The sequence below is a fragment of the Camellia sinensis genome, chromosome 11, assembly GCF_055761805.1.
Source record: "Camellia sinensis isolate YWXY chromosome 11, ASM5576180v1, whole genome shotgun sequence".
In the NCBI taxonomy this organism is placed as follows: Eukaryota; Viridiplantae; Streptophyta; class Magnoliopsida; order Ericales; family Theaceae; genus Camellia; species Camellia sinensis.
In genome coordinates, this window is record NC_138971.1 from 46,187,631 (window position 1) to 46,200,511 (window position 12,881).

Genomic DNA, 12,881 nt, shown 5'->3' on the forward strand with positions numbered 1-12,881 from the left:
AATACTGATGAATGAATGCACACATACATGGCATAAGGATGCTAATTAAAATATGCCCTAATACTAACCATCAAAAGCAGGTAAGTAAAAGGGAGAAAGAAGCGAGGGTTGGAAGACATGCATCACACACACGTACACTTATTTCACAATTCGCCCTCTCTCGGAGGGACCAAAAGAATAATACAAATTTAACTAACTAGCAAGCTAATTAAATAGTTACAAACCACTTAACTAGTTAAACAAATTAACTAAGCTAATTACGCGGTAAAACAGCCTCAGGAAGAGGGTCCAATGCATGCGTGCTTGGCTTCGCCCGGAAATCCACCACCATACACAAGCTGCCTCTGTTTACCCTGCTCTGCTCCTCTGAAAATTGTGCAAGTCTTAATGATGCTCTAGAATCACTTCCTGATCACTGTGGAAGGTCACCGACCAAGAGGAAACACCACCGGCCAGGGGAAACTGGTTATCGACCATTGGCATGGCTCTCGACCAAATATGTTTAGTCGGCCAGCACTCAATATGGTCAGTCGACCATATCTTCTTGCAGAATCCTGTTTTGACAGCAGCAGAGGGCAAACTAGGCATGGCAATGCATTTTAAAGCAAATGTTTTCACAACCAACCTCCCCATCATGCTGTGAACTCAAGGAAGTGTGGCCCTCGACCCTCGAACCACCAATCGCGCATTTTAATGCGTGATGGTCCGAGGTGTCAAGTTGTGCATTTTGATGTTAAATGAAATGCACACAAACACCTAAGGGCCCCAACCTCTATCATGGTGATTCAAGAGGCAAGGCATGCATGCCAAATACAACCTAAGCATGCAAGCTAATCATGCAATATGAACATGAGGGCAAACATGCACACATGCAAGCATGTAACAACATATCAATGGCAAAACATGCAACAACATGTTAGGCAACTAAAAGAGAGAATGCATGCCAAATGCATTACAACCTAGGCATGTAACAGCATGTCATATAGCTCAAGCAATGCAAAAAAATGAAATATAGCTAAGCATGTATCAATAATGCAAGCAATGAGCATGCAAAACACTATGCAACCAAAACATGCAAGCATGAAGCAATGTAACAACATTTGAACAACATGCGAACATGGTCCAACACTTAAGCACAAAGAGGGGACTTTTAAGCACACTTAAAAGGAGATGATCATGGACCAATGACAAGCATGGAAAACTCTGAAAATCATGTTAAGGATGGTGCCAAACCAACTAAACAAAGCAATCAAAGCATGCAACCAAAGTCCAAAGCTCAAAGCTATCATAAGGGATCAAACCATGGCTATGCAAGGCGAGTCTCAAAGGGTCGAGGGGACTCAAAACAGTCCCAATGTAGGTCGAGACAAGGCCCAAAACACACTTAGATGGCATCTAAATGGCCTACACATGGAAGCACACATAATGGTCTAAACATGGAGCATAGGACATCAACCTTTTAAAGCATCAAAGGAGTATCAAATGCAAGTATACAAGCATGCTATATGGACTGAAATGACATGATGAGTGGTTCCAAACCACTGAAATGGTGCAAGCAAAGCATGCTAGAGGATCCAATACTCAAAGCCTACAAGCTAGGTTGCATGGTAGCTATACAGAGCAAGTTGTGGACGACCCAAATAACCAAAATCAGACCTCAAGCACATCAAAACATGCGTAAAAGCTTCATAAAGCTAAGCTAAAATTATGCTAGAAACAAGGCTCAAAGCACGAAGCATGTTAAGGCAATTTTAGGGCATTACAAGACAAGTATGCAAAGCATGCATGGTGTATCTAAACCAACTTGAAACAGTGCTATATCATGACAAAATAAGCACAAATACCAACTAAGACATGGCCAACACGAACTTAAGGAAGGTGCTCACACATGAGGCTAAAATGATAAGTTTTTAAGACAACAAGGAGAGGGAATGGCCCTCTCCTTTTTAGGACCTCAAAACACCATTCTCACAAAAAATAACACAAAAAGGAGGCCAAACAAGGCCTAAAGGGGGGTAAACAACCCCAAACACCAAAGCAACCTTAAACAACTATTTTAAGCAAGTAAAATCAGAACTTTTATCAGTTATAGACTAAGCTCAAAAACAGATGCAAGATAGGCAAAAGGCTTATGAAAAAATGGGGAATAAAGAGCAAGAATCTCACCCTTGTAGACCACCTTCAAGAACAAGGCTCCAGTAGCCTTTCCAAGCTTAAATCCACTCAAAAACTTCAAGAACAACCCTTTGGCACCTCAGCAACCAAGGTAAGGTGTGATACTAGGTGTCCTAGTGCAAAACTAAGAACAAATACACCTTATACACACACAAGAGTGAAATAGAGGCAGATATAGAGATAGAGAGATACAAATCCTAAACCCTAATCTCAGACCCTCTCTGGAACTTTTTGGAACCCTTGAGGAGGGAGGAGAAGCCCTCCCTTTATAGAGATTCACTCTTGCAAAGCTTACAAAACAAGAGAAAAATCCCTCCATATGGAGGAGGTGCATTGTGGATGTCAGCTATCATAGCTGGCATAAAATATCTGCCAAAAATAGATGAACAGTGATCGGCCAGCCAAAATGACAAATTGACCAAAACAATGGTCGGCCGACCATAAATAGTGCCGACCGGCCATAACCAATGGCCGGTAGCAACAAAACAGGGCCGGTGGCCATGGCCGGAGAGGTGTGGGGATGGCCAACAAGCCATTCCCTGCCCTCAGAAGCAAAACAACAAGTGTTTGGTGCAAAACCAAACGCAAAACAGGCAAGTCGAGAGGTCTTGAGGCAAGGCGCGTGGCCGAGACCTCTGAGAACTCAGGACGAATAGAAACATGGATAATCATCGAGTGTTCAAATAATAACTTCCAAGTCTTGAGGACGGTCAAAAATGGGGTGTCTACATATGCCTTTTTGTGACTTTTGATTATGTCATAAGGTAAAGGGTTGATGTTCTGCTACTTTGGTATGTTGCCTGCGGTCATGTATGATTCGGCCTTAAGGGATATCATTGGGAAAGCGGTCAATCTTAAACTAAATGGCATGAGGGCAAAGGGAAGATCATCTAGTATTACACCATTGTTGTATATTCACTACCGGCAACTCACATCGCTCTGTATGAGAGGCGGATTGAGTGTGAATATATTGCATGAATTGAGAGGGTCAAACATGTTCTTTTTGAGGGATTAGAGATGTTGTTTGGACCGGTGTAATTAGATGGGTCTGGGATATATGAGACACTATTTCTGTTCTTTTTGGGTTGATGTCTCTATGCTAGCTCATTTTGAGTTTCTAGTATAGAGCTCCCACATGCAGGTGTTCTCAGCAGTCGCACGGTGCAGTGGCTAGTATGAGATTGTTTATTTTTTGGGGAGATTGAGATAAAGATGTGGCAGTGTCATGCCAACTCATGTCCGAGTGGGAGATGTTAGAAATTGGGCGCCCATGTGGCATGATCCTTTGAACCTTTTGAACCTTATCCATGTAAGTTTGAATTTGAATTCAAAACTTACTTGGATAACCAGTCAGGATATCCATATCTATCATATCAATTGATATGGATAGATGAGATATTATCCTATATATCTAATATGATATGGGATATGGGTGATTAAGAGAAAAACGGCGTATGTTGTATGTTTTTCCCATATACCGACTCTCTCCCAAAATACAACGATCAAGAGCCATTTTGCACTGTAACTTGTGTAGGTGATATTCATTCTGTAATATCACTCCATTGCTGGGTTGATTGATCAGATTCAGGAAGCACGTGATTTATCCACGAGATCCTTTAATTCAGACTCTACAGAAAAATGTATGACTATAATTTTTCATCCGCTGCGTTTACCTTAGATTTACACTTGTACATTAGCAAATTAATCTATTAAATGTGATGAGTTTGCATTTGTATGATTATGAATGCAGGTTTGAACTTGGCCTAGAGAAGCCAGATCCAATGAGAGCTCTACAAAGTGCATTGACCATATCCATTACATACATATTGGGTGGATTGGTACCCCTCATTCCTTACATGCTCATTGACAAAGCAACAGAGGCTGTGGTTGCTTCTATTGCCCTAACCCTAGTTGGTTATGTCAAGGGCCATTTCACTGGCAACAATCCCTTTGGGAGTGCCCTTTAGACTGCCCTCATAGGTAGGGGTGCAACTCGGACGGGTTCGATCGGGTTGGAGGTTTGTCCAAGCCCAGCCCAAATTGTGTTTGGCAATGCCCAAGCCCGGACCAAACTTCATAATTCGAACTCGGGTTAGCCCAAATTGCCCGAATTTCAGAAGGCAACAAACAGCTTCTGAAATTTTCCATGCAACAAACAGTACTTCATTATATACATAAGTCCATTAGTCTTAAACATCATCCCGGCCACAAGAGTCTCAGAGAGAGGGAAGAAAGAATAGATAAAAAAGGCTTTTGTTTTTAGTTTTAATCTAATGGTTCAAATAAAAGATGCTATTTAATTTATTTTATACATATATTATACAATTTATATAATATATTAAATGCAATTCGGGTTCGGGTTGCTCGGGTTTGCCACGACTCTGCCCAAGCCCGACCCGAATTACAATTCAGGCATCAAAAATCTGCCCAAGCTCGTCTAGATTACAAGATATTATTGTCTAAGTCCTAAAAAAACTCGGGTTGGGCATGGGTTGCTCTGGTTGAGCCCACCCGAGTTGCACCCCTACTCATAGGAGCCATTGCCTCAGCTGCTGCCTTTGGCTTGGCCAAGGCTTTCCACACTTGACCCAGAATTTGAACACAAAAAGTTTACTTGAAAAATTAAAATGTGGTCTAAAGTCATTTTAAGTAAGAGTTCCATCATACAAAAGTTGATTTTGGACCATGCATTATTTTTCTTGATAAATTTCTGTCTAGGGATTCTGGGCCTGCAGCCTAACTTGTTTGTTAACTTATATTTCAAGACTTGTAATTTTATTTTATTTTATTTATTTATTTTTTGGGGTATGGAGACTAGTGTTTCTCCTAGTGTCTGAGAAACTAGAGAAGGAAGTGTGTGTGTGTGTGTGCTTGGACACTTTTTTTTCCTTTTTTTTAAAGGTGTGGTTATATTTGTGTTGCATCTTTTCTCTTAACAATATGTGGAAAATTGTTCCATGGTCTGGGGCTATGGTCATTGAAATATGAAAATTGAACCTGATGCAACTTGGTTTAATATGCAGACTAAATAATTTTTATTTATTTATTTTTTTATCAAAAACAAAAAAAAGAGAATAGAATGTACATTTATTAGTAAGGAGTAAAGGGTATATTTGGATGATTTAGGATAATAGGAGTGGGTATTCACAAAGTCTTTCCAAGATAAATATGTCTAAGTAGGAGGTTAAAAATGAGCTTTACTCCAACTTTATTATTTTTTTAACCAGTGAGAAAAAAAAAAAAAAACTTCGGAAGACTTCCAACTAATAAACCTCTGATTTTGAAAAAGAAAAAGAAAATTTCCTTTAATTAGACAAATTATGAAATGTTCACCAATTTCTTAACACAAAATTGTAAGTTCACGAAATCTGATCATAAAAATTGGATAGACGGGACATGTTGTATTCAGTACTGTCATTGGATTTTGTGCCTGTAAAAGAATTATTCTAAATATTCCAATTCTCTAGTAGGTAAATTCAAATCATTGTTTAGAAATATCCATCAAAACACATAATACAAGTTGTTCATGCATAAAGACATAGAACAACTTCATATTTTTACTCATCTTTCAAGTTAGTCCAAATGTATGAAACAGATAGAGAGGGTGTTTATGTTAAAACATCTTACTTCAATTTAATTTATTTTAATTAGGTGATGAAATTTATGAGAATTAAAAAAAAAAAAATGAAGAAGAAGAAAAAAAGAAAGAAAAAGCATAAAAAAAGAGTGTAGATAAGATCACAAGAACCAAACAGTATATCCAACAACTTGTCTTTTTGTAACGTGCAGAAAGTAGAGAAGGACAATACCAACTCTCTTGAGAATGGCAAACCAAGAATCTCTGCCTGTTCACATGTCTTTATGTTAGTGTTTTGTTTTGTTTTGCACACTTTATTATAAGTTAACTTTAACCTTGTACATTATTGCATTGGATGCATCTAAGGTTGGTGTTCATAAATATATTGGTGGGTAACGTATTCTGTTCGGATCTCTCTATCTATGCCGTGGAAAGAGTTTAGAAAACAAACGCAACATTTTTACTTGGGAGAATTACGATATAGTGGTAATTTAAATAAAAAATTTATACTATATATTAAGAAAAATGAAAATTTTAAGTTGGAGCCTACAGACGCTCCAAAGTATCATTAGAAATTTGTTAATTTTTGTAATTTTAAAAAAAAAATACTATTGGCTATTTCATCATAACAATGTTGTTATAAATAAAATTTTAAATTAAAAGTTCCTAAAATCTCTCTATTAATATTTCCTAAATTTTTACTCCTAATATTTATCTTTTTCACCCTAATCATCTACCTCTGCTCAAATAACATAGAAACTCTACCACCTCCCACCCTCTCTTCTTTCTTATGCTTTGCTAGAAGCAATTAGGGGTGGACGCAGGTCAATTGCGGCCACGGGACCTTTAATCCGTCATTTGTTTGTCAGATTGGTAAATTAGAGAAAATCAATCCGTATCCGCTCGTCAATCCGGCGGAGATGAATGGAGTGGATTGGCAGATGGATGCAAATCGGTTTGGGGTTTAAAATTTTATAAATTTTCAACATAATTCAACATACGCACTTCCTCAAAAAAAAAAAAAAAAGTATTACAGTCAATGGCTTAAAAAATATTACAATCACTGCATGTTTCATTCAAATAAAGAAAGTTTGAAACTTTAGAATATTACAATCACAGCATGCCTCATCTACATATTATAATATGTCTCATCCACATAAAGTATTACAATATATGGTTCTTAAAATATAAAAAATAGTTCAAACCACCAAATTATAAACAGAGCAATAGTAGAGATTGTATGCATTTATATTGTTACATCTATATCTATTTTTGAAAATAAAAACCAACCAGCACATATCATCTTTTTTATTTATTATTTTTAGAGTTAGAATAAAAAATCAAAAAATATAAATAAATAATACATTTTTTTTAATTCAAAAAATATATTCAAGTTGAAAACTCTTTTTCAAAAAATATATTCTTTTTCAATTGAAAATAAACAGAATATCTAAACAAATTGAAAACATAGTTTTACAAATTACTAGGAGTGCTCGCGGTTTGACGATTCGGTTGCAGTCAAAGGAACCTAAAATCCACCGTCAATCTAAAACTAGACAGATTGAAAAAAATCAATTCGTAACCGTCCACTCGTCATCAAGCATTCATCTAAAATACGACGAATCGATTCGATTCAATCGATTTAGACATACCAATAATATATCTGTCGCTAGCAATCATGTATCCGTAAGCTGCTTAGCTCACACCTTCCATAAAAAAAAAAAAAAAAAAAAAAAAAAAAAAAAAAAGTTACTGTCTCTACTCAACACTATCCATCGACCCCTATTACATGTATTCTTTTCCAAGAACGTCTCTCCGTCTAGGCCATCAGGTATGCTATGTGCTGTGAGTGTGTGGGTTTCTGTCTCTTCCAAGTTCCAACATCCTCTCTTTCTTTGTTTTTTTTTGTTTTTTGTTTTTGTTTTTATTTTTTTTGGTATGAAATCACATCTATATTTTTTGTGTATAAAATTAGGTTCCTCTCTTCATAGGTCAACAGGTTTTTTTTTTTTTTCTAAATGTTTAATATTCGATAAATGGGTTTAGATATTTCAATAGCAATTTGTTAGTGAGTCATACTATATGCTTGCATTTATTACGGTCTCAATCTCGAAAGTCAAGTAGAATTTTGAAGGGATCCACCATTTTAATAACGGATGCTCATAGTTCAATATTACCTATCTTAGATGCATTGAATTTTTATTTATCATTTTTTTATTTGAATTTAATTTATTTTTTTATTTATCATTTTTATTTTAAATAGTATGCACATTATTTTGTTTTGGCCAATCCCCTCGCTACTTTTTCTATTGTTATTCCATTTATTCGTTTCATACTTATTGGTGTTAGCTAAAATTATTATGTTAATCTATCAAGCATAACAATGGTGAAAATATCATGAGTGAAAATATTTTTTATTGACTAATAAAAATTGAAATTGGAATTTTAATACGATAACCAAATATAAATCCATAAGAATAAAGCTTTGGACCCCAGTGGGGTACTGGGGTCCTCTCCCATTGGTCCAAAAAAAATATATATATTTTTTTTTTGAGTTTTCAGCCAACCCCAGGCTGACACGTGACACTGGGGGGTCACTGGGGGTCTGTAGCATTGCTGAATCCATAATTTGTAACATCCCTCTTAAAAAATAAAATCTTACAGAAATGGAGTGACTGTTATGTTGGGGCCACTGCTATGAAGCCCTATGGATCCATTTCGAGACTCGTTTTAATGATTCGAACCATTCATATTTTATAGCACATCAAGTAAAATATATTTGTAAAAAATCAAGTTAATCAGATATTGTTAAAATCCACTCACATTTGTATCTACAAAAATAAATAATAATTGTAATTTAAAGTATTAAAATGAATACAAATGTGAGTGGATGAACGGATTAACGATATCTGATTAACTTAATTTTTTTATAAATATATTCTACTCGATGTATTTTAAAATGTAAAAAGGTTCAAATTATCAAACGAGCCCCCTAAATAGGCCCATATAGTACAACTATCATGCCCCCAAAATAATACAGTAAATAACACCCAAAACATTCATTAATAACTACATAAATCAGAGTAAATAGTCATTTTATTACATAAAGTTAATAAATGCCCTTTAGACTTACACATTTCCAAGTCTTAGCTTGGTTACAACAAAATGAGACTAGCTCATACAATTTTAGCCCTAGGCTATACAAAAATAAAACAAAACAAGAAGCTCTTGCTTCCAGAAAGTCCCTCTAATGCTATTGTCTTGGTAGAAGCATGCCATCATTACCTGAAAATGTTTTTTCCAAATAGGGCTCAACCGAGTAGGAATAATCTAACACAATAAATAAGATTTAAGGAAGGTATAAGTGCAATGTGCATAAATAATGTCCGAGATAAAATATTTACACTTTTATACATATTCATAAAGACATCAAGTCCACAATCCATTTCACTTTCCTTCAATTCATTTCAATACGTGAGCCAATTTCATTATTTCTCAATAACCTAAATGAGACTACAACTCAATGGTTTAACAATTTCACAATTAATACACAAACACTTCCAATTGCCATTTTACGGATATTTCGTCCGCGGGATCGGCACTCATGTATAAGTTTCGGGACTTTCACTCAGGACACTCCGGCCAACTTAATTATAATGGAGTCCATCCTTTTTCTTCTCCCAAACAATCATACATATGTAATGTATTTAAACACATAATCACACATAGAGTACATTCCATTTCTCCTTCCAAATAACCATACATATACAATGTATTCACACATAATCATATTCAATGACAACCAACGAATGATTAGTTTCAATTCACCTAATCCACATATAGTTTCTACAACAATCAAAGTTATCCTCCAACGATAGTCCAATATAGATATTTCTAAACATATATACAATCTCAAAACAGATAATTTAATTAAAATTTCCAAGGATGTGAGGCATTATATATTCAATTCCATCATGTATTTCAATACTTACTCAATTCCATGTTTGCAACACCAATTTCAACAATTTATACAAAATAGATATGATAATCATTTTAGGGCAAAAATCTCCCTTTTCAAAATACCAATCCAAATACCAAAATCTCCCATTTTGACATAACATGACTTCATTTTCAAACCCCATGTTCATTTATTTCGTTTCCACCAAAAACCTCTCTTTTACATTACATGACTTCATTTTCAAACCCCATGTTGATTTATTTCGTTTCCATCAAAAACCTCTCTTTTACATTTCACCCAAACTCTAGGTTTGGCTCAAAATACCCCCCAAATCCCACCATTGTTACACAACCACAAATAACTAAGTTAAAAATCATAACAAAGTGTAGAAAATTCCTACCTCAAAGAGAGAAGATGAGCCAAGCAAGAGAGAAACCGCAAAGATGCCGAAATCCAACTCTAGTCAGATCAAAGTAAAGATCTTGAGAAGTTCTGCCTCTTTATCAAAGGGAGTAAGGTGGGAAATCACTAGATTTAGGTGGAAATGAAGAAATAAGGTAAGTTTAGAGAGAGAGAGAGAGAGTCTCATTACAGGTTTTTAGAAAGTTTTAGAGAGAGAGAGGGATGAAAAAGTGATATAAAATATCACTTTCGCGATCTAATACACGCACAATCCGCTCGAGCGGAAGAGTTGACGCTCAAGCGTTAGACACAAAAATTTGCTCTACTCGAGTGCAAAAAGAGACCCGCTCGAGCGCGAAATACACGCGTTCAATACTTTTGCAGACAACAGACAAACCGCTCGAGCGTAAGAAGGGACGCTCGAGCGCTCACTCGCTCGAGCGTAGGAAACATCAATCGAGAGTGGAAAACACTCCTCCAGTATTTTGTAGACGTGCAAAGTACTGAGTGTTTGCAAACCCTGCTCAAGCGCAAGAAGGCCCACTCAAGCGGAAGACCAAAATCCTGGGCAACACAAGGTTTGAAAACTAAGTAACCAACCTGTTCCAAACACACTCAAAATGTCCAAATAACCAAATTTAAGGAGAAACAACGAGCAAAAGACGAGGAACAACATTTAGAAACCATAAATCCGAATCCGGAATACAACAAGTGACAGCTCAAAACGGAATCGCTATAACAACAGTGGCTATTATGTCCCCTGTAAATAATAAAGCATTATAAATTAACGCAACGGATAAAAATAATTCGGATCATACCTTGTAGCGAAGAACCTCGTGGGTAAATCACGTGCTTCCAAAATCTGAACAACGAACCCAGCAGTGGAGTGATACTACAAAATGAGTATCACCCACACAAGTCACAGTACAAAATGACTTGATCGTTGTTTTATGGGGGGGAGTCAGAGAGAGTATAGGAAAAATGGTTATAGGTAAAAACCACATAACGTATATCTGATATAAGTATCTCATAGATTAACCATATAATCTGATATATAACCACATATATATCAATCTATCCATCTATCCATTTCTATTGATATGATAGATATAGATATCCTGAATGGTTATCCAAATAAGTTTTGAATTCAAATTCAAACTTATATGGATAAGGTTCAAAAGGTTCAGGTTCAAAGGGTCATGCCACATGGGTGCCCAATTTCTAACATCTCCCACTCGCACATGAGTTGGCATGACACTGCCACATCTCTTATCTCAATCTCCCCAAAAAAAGAACAATCTCATACTAGTCAATGCACCGTGCGACTGCTGAGAACACCTGCATGTGGGAGCTCTATACTAGAAACTCAAAATGAGCCAGCATAGAGACATCAACCCAAAAAGAGTAGAAATAGTGTTTCATTTACCCCAGACCCATCTAATTACACCGGTCCAAAAAACATCTCTAATCCCTCAAAAGAGCATGTTTGACCCTCTCAATTCTTGCAATATATTCAGACTCAATCTGCTTCTCATACAGAGCGATGTGAGTTGTCGGCAGTAAATATATAACAGTGGCGTAATACTAGATGATCTTCCCTTTGCCCTCATGCCATTTAGTTTAGGATTGACCGCTTTCCCAGTGATGTCCCTTAAGGCCGAATCATACATGATCGCAGGTAACATACCAAAGTAGCAGAACATCAACCCCTTACCTTATGACATAGTCAAAAGTCACAAAAGGGTACATAAATGAAAGTCATATCAATAATGTCACGTAAGACTCACACGGTGAGGAAACAGGGATCCATTCTCTCATCTCATTACTCAGTCGCCAAGCACATATAGTATGAATACATGTTACGGTGGAGTAACTCTTCCAAAAGAGTGACGTTATACTCGATACACCGTACAGATATTAGTCTAGTCGCTTTCTAGCGCCTAACCCGAATTCTCTATTTGCTCGCCTTCCAGGCGCCAAATGAGATCTCGCATCTGGCTAATCATAACAGGCACAACATGGAAAGTGGGTACTAACATCCATGCTTGGTCCTTAACATGACCTCATCTTGGCTGTAACCAAGGCGACATGCATAGTGGATTATTTAAGCCTCTCTTGGCTCCAAATAAAAATAAATCACTAGTCTCATCCTTGTTCGCTCCTAAGCGCCAAGGGCGATTACTCGTGTGAGTGAGCCAATCTTGCCTGCTGACATCATCATCTGGTAATCATTATGACACAAACCATAATAGTGTCAACATCCCATCATCTCAAAATAAGTGATTGATTTAAAAAAAAAATGACCACAGCGTGCGTAATTATAGATTCCAAACACAAGCCTTATCAGCACCTCTTGCGATAAATATATACAATGGAATCCACCATGTGCGCCTCACATGAAGTAATTTAAGATCACTGCCTCTTGCGCAATAACCTCTCTAAAGATATTTTGGTGACCAATTTGCGTTCATTCTTAATGCGCCCAACTAGCACAGATGCGCCCAACTAGCGCATTGAATCTTACAAGGAGCAAATTAATATACTACTAGTAAAGCATTTTATCCACAGTCTAATGAGCAAAGTCAATGTCTAAACAACTCAGTTGACCATTTACCAAAGATAACACTTATCATGCCGAATACGCCCACATAGCGTACTTTAGGCTTCCACAACAAAGAAAAGATCAAGGAATATAGGTCATCTGTTTCTCCCAAAGACAATCCGAGGATTCACTCAATAGCTAAGGCTCTGGCTTTTACCGACAGGTAA

At 36.7% G+C, this 12,881-nt stretch overlaps 1 pseudogene; it reads left to right on the forward strand.

Moving 5' to 3' along the window:
* LOC114280612 (vacuolar iron transporter 1-like) overlaps positions 1 to 4,762 on the forward strand; it is a 50,308-nt pseudogene extending 45,546 nt beyond the window's left edge.
* The last annotated feature ends 8,119 nt before the right edge of the window (positions 4,763 to 12,881 follow it).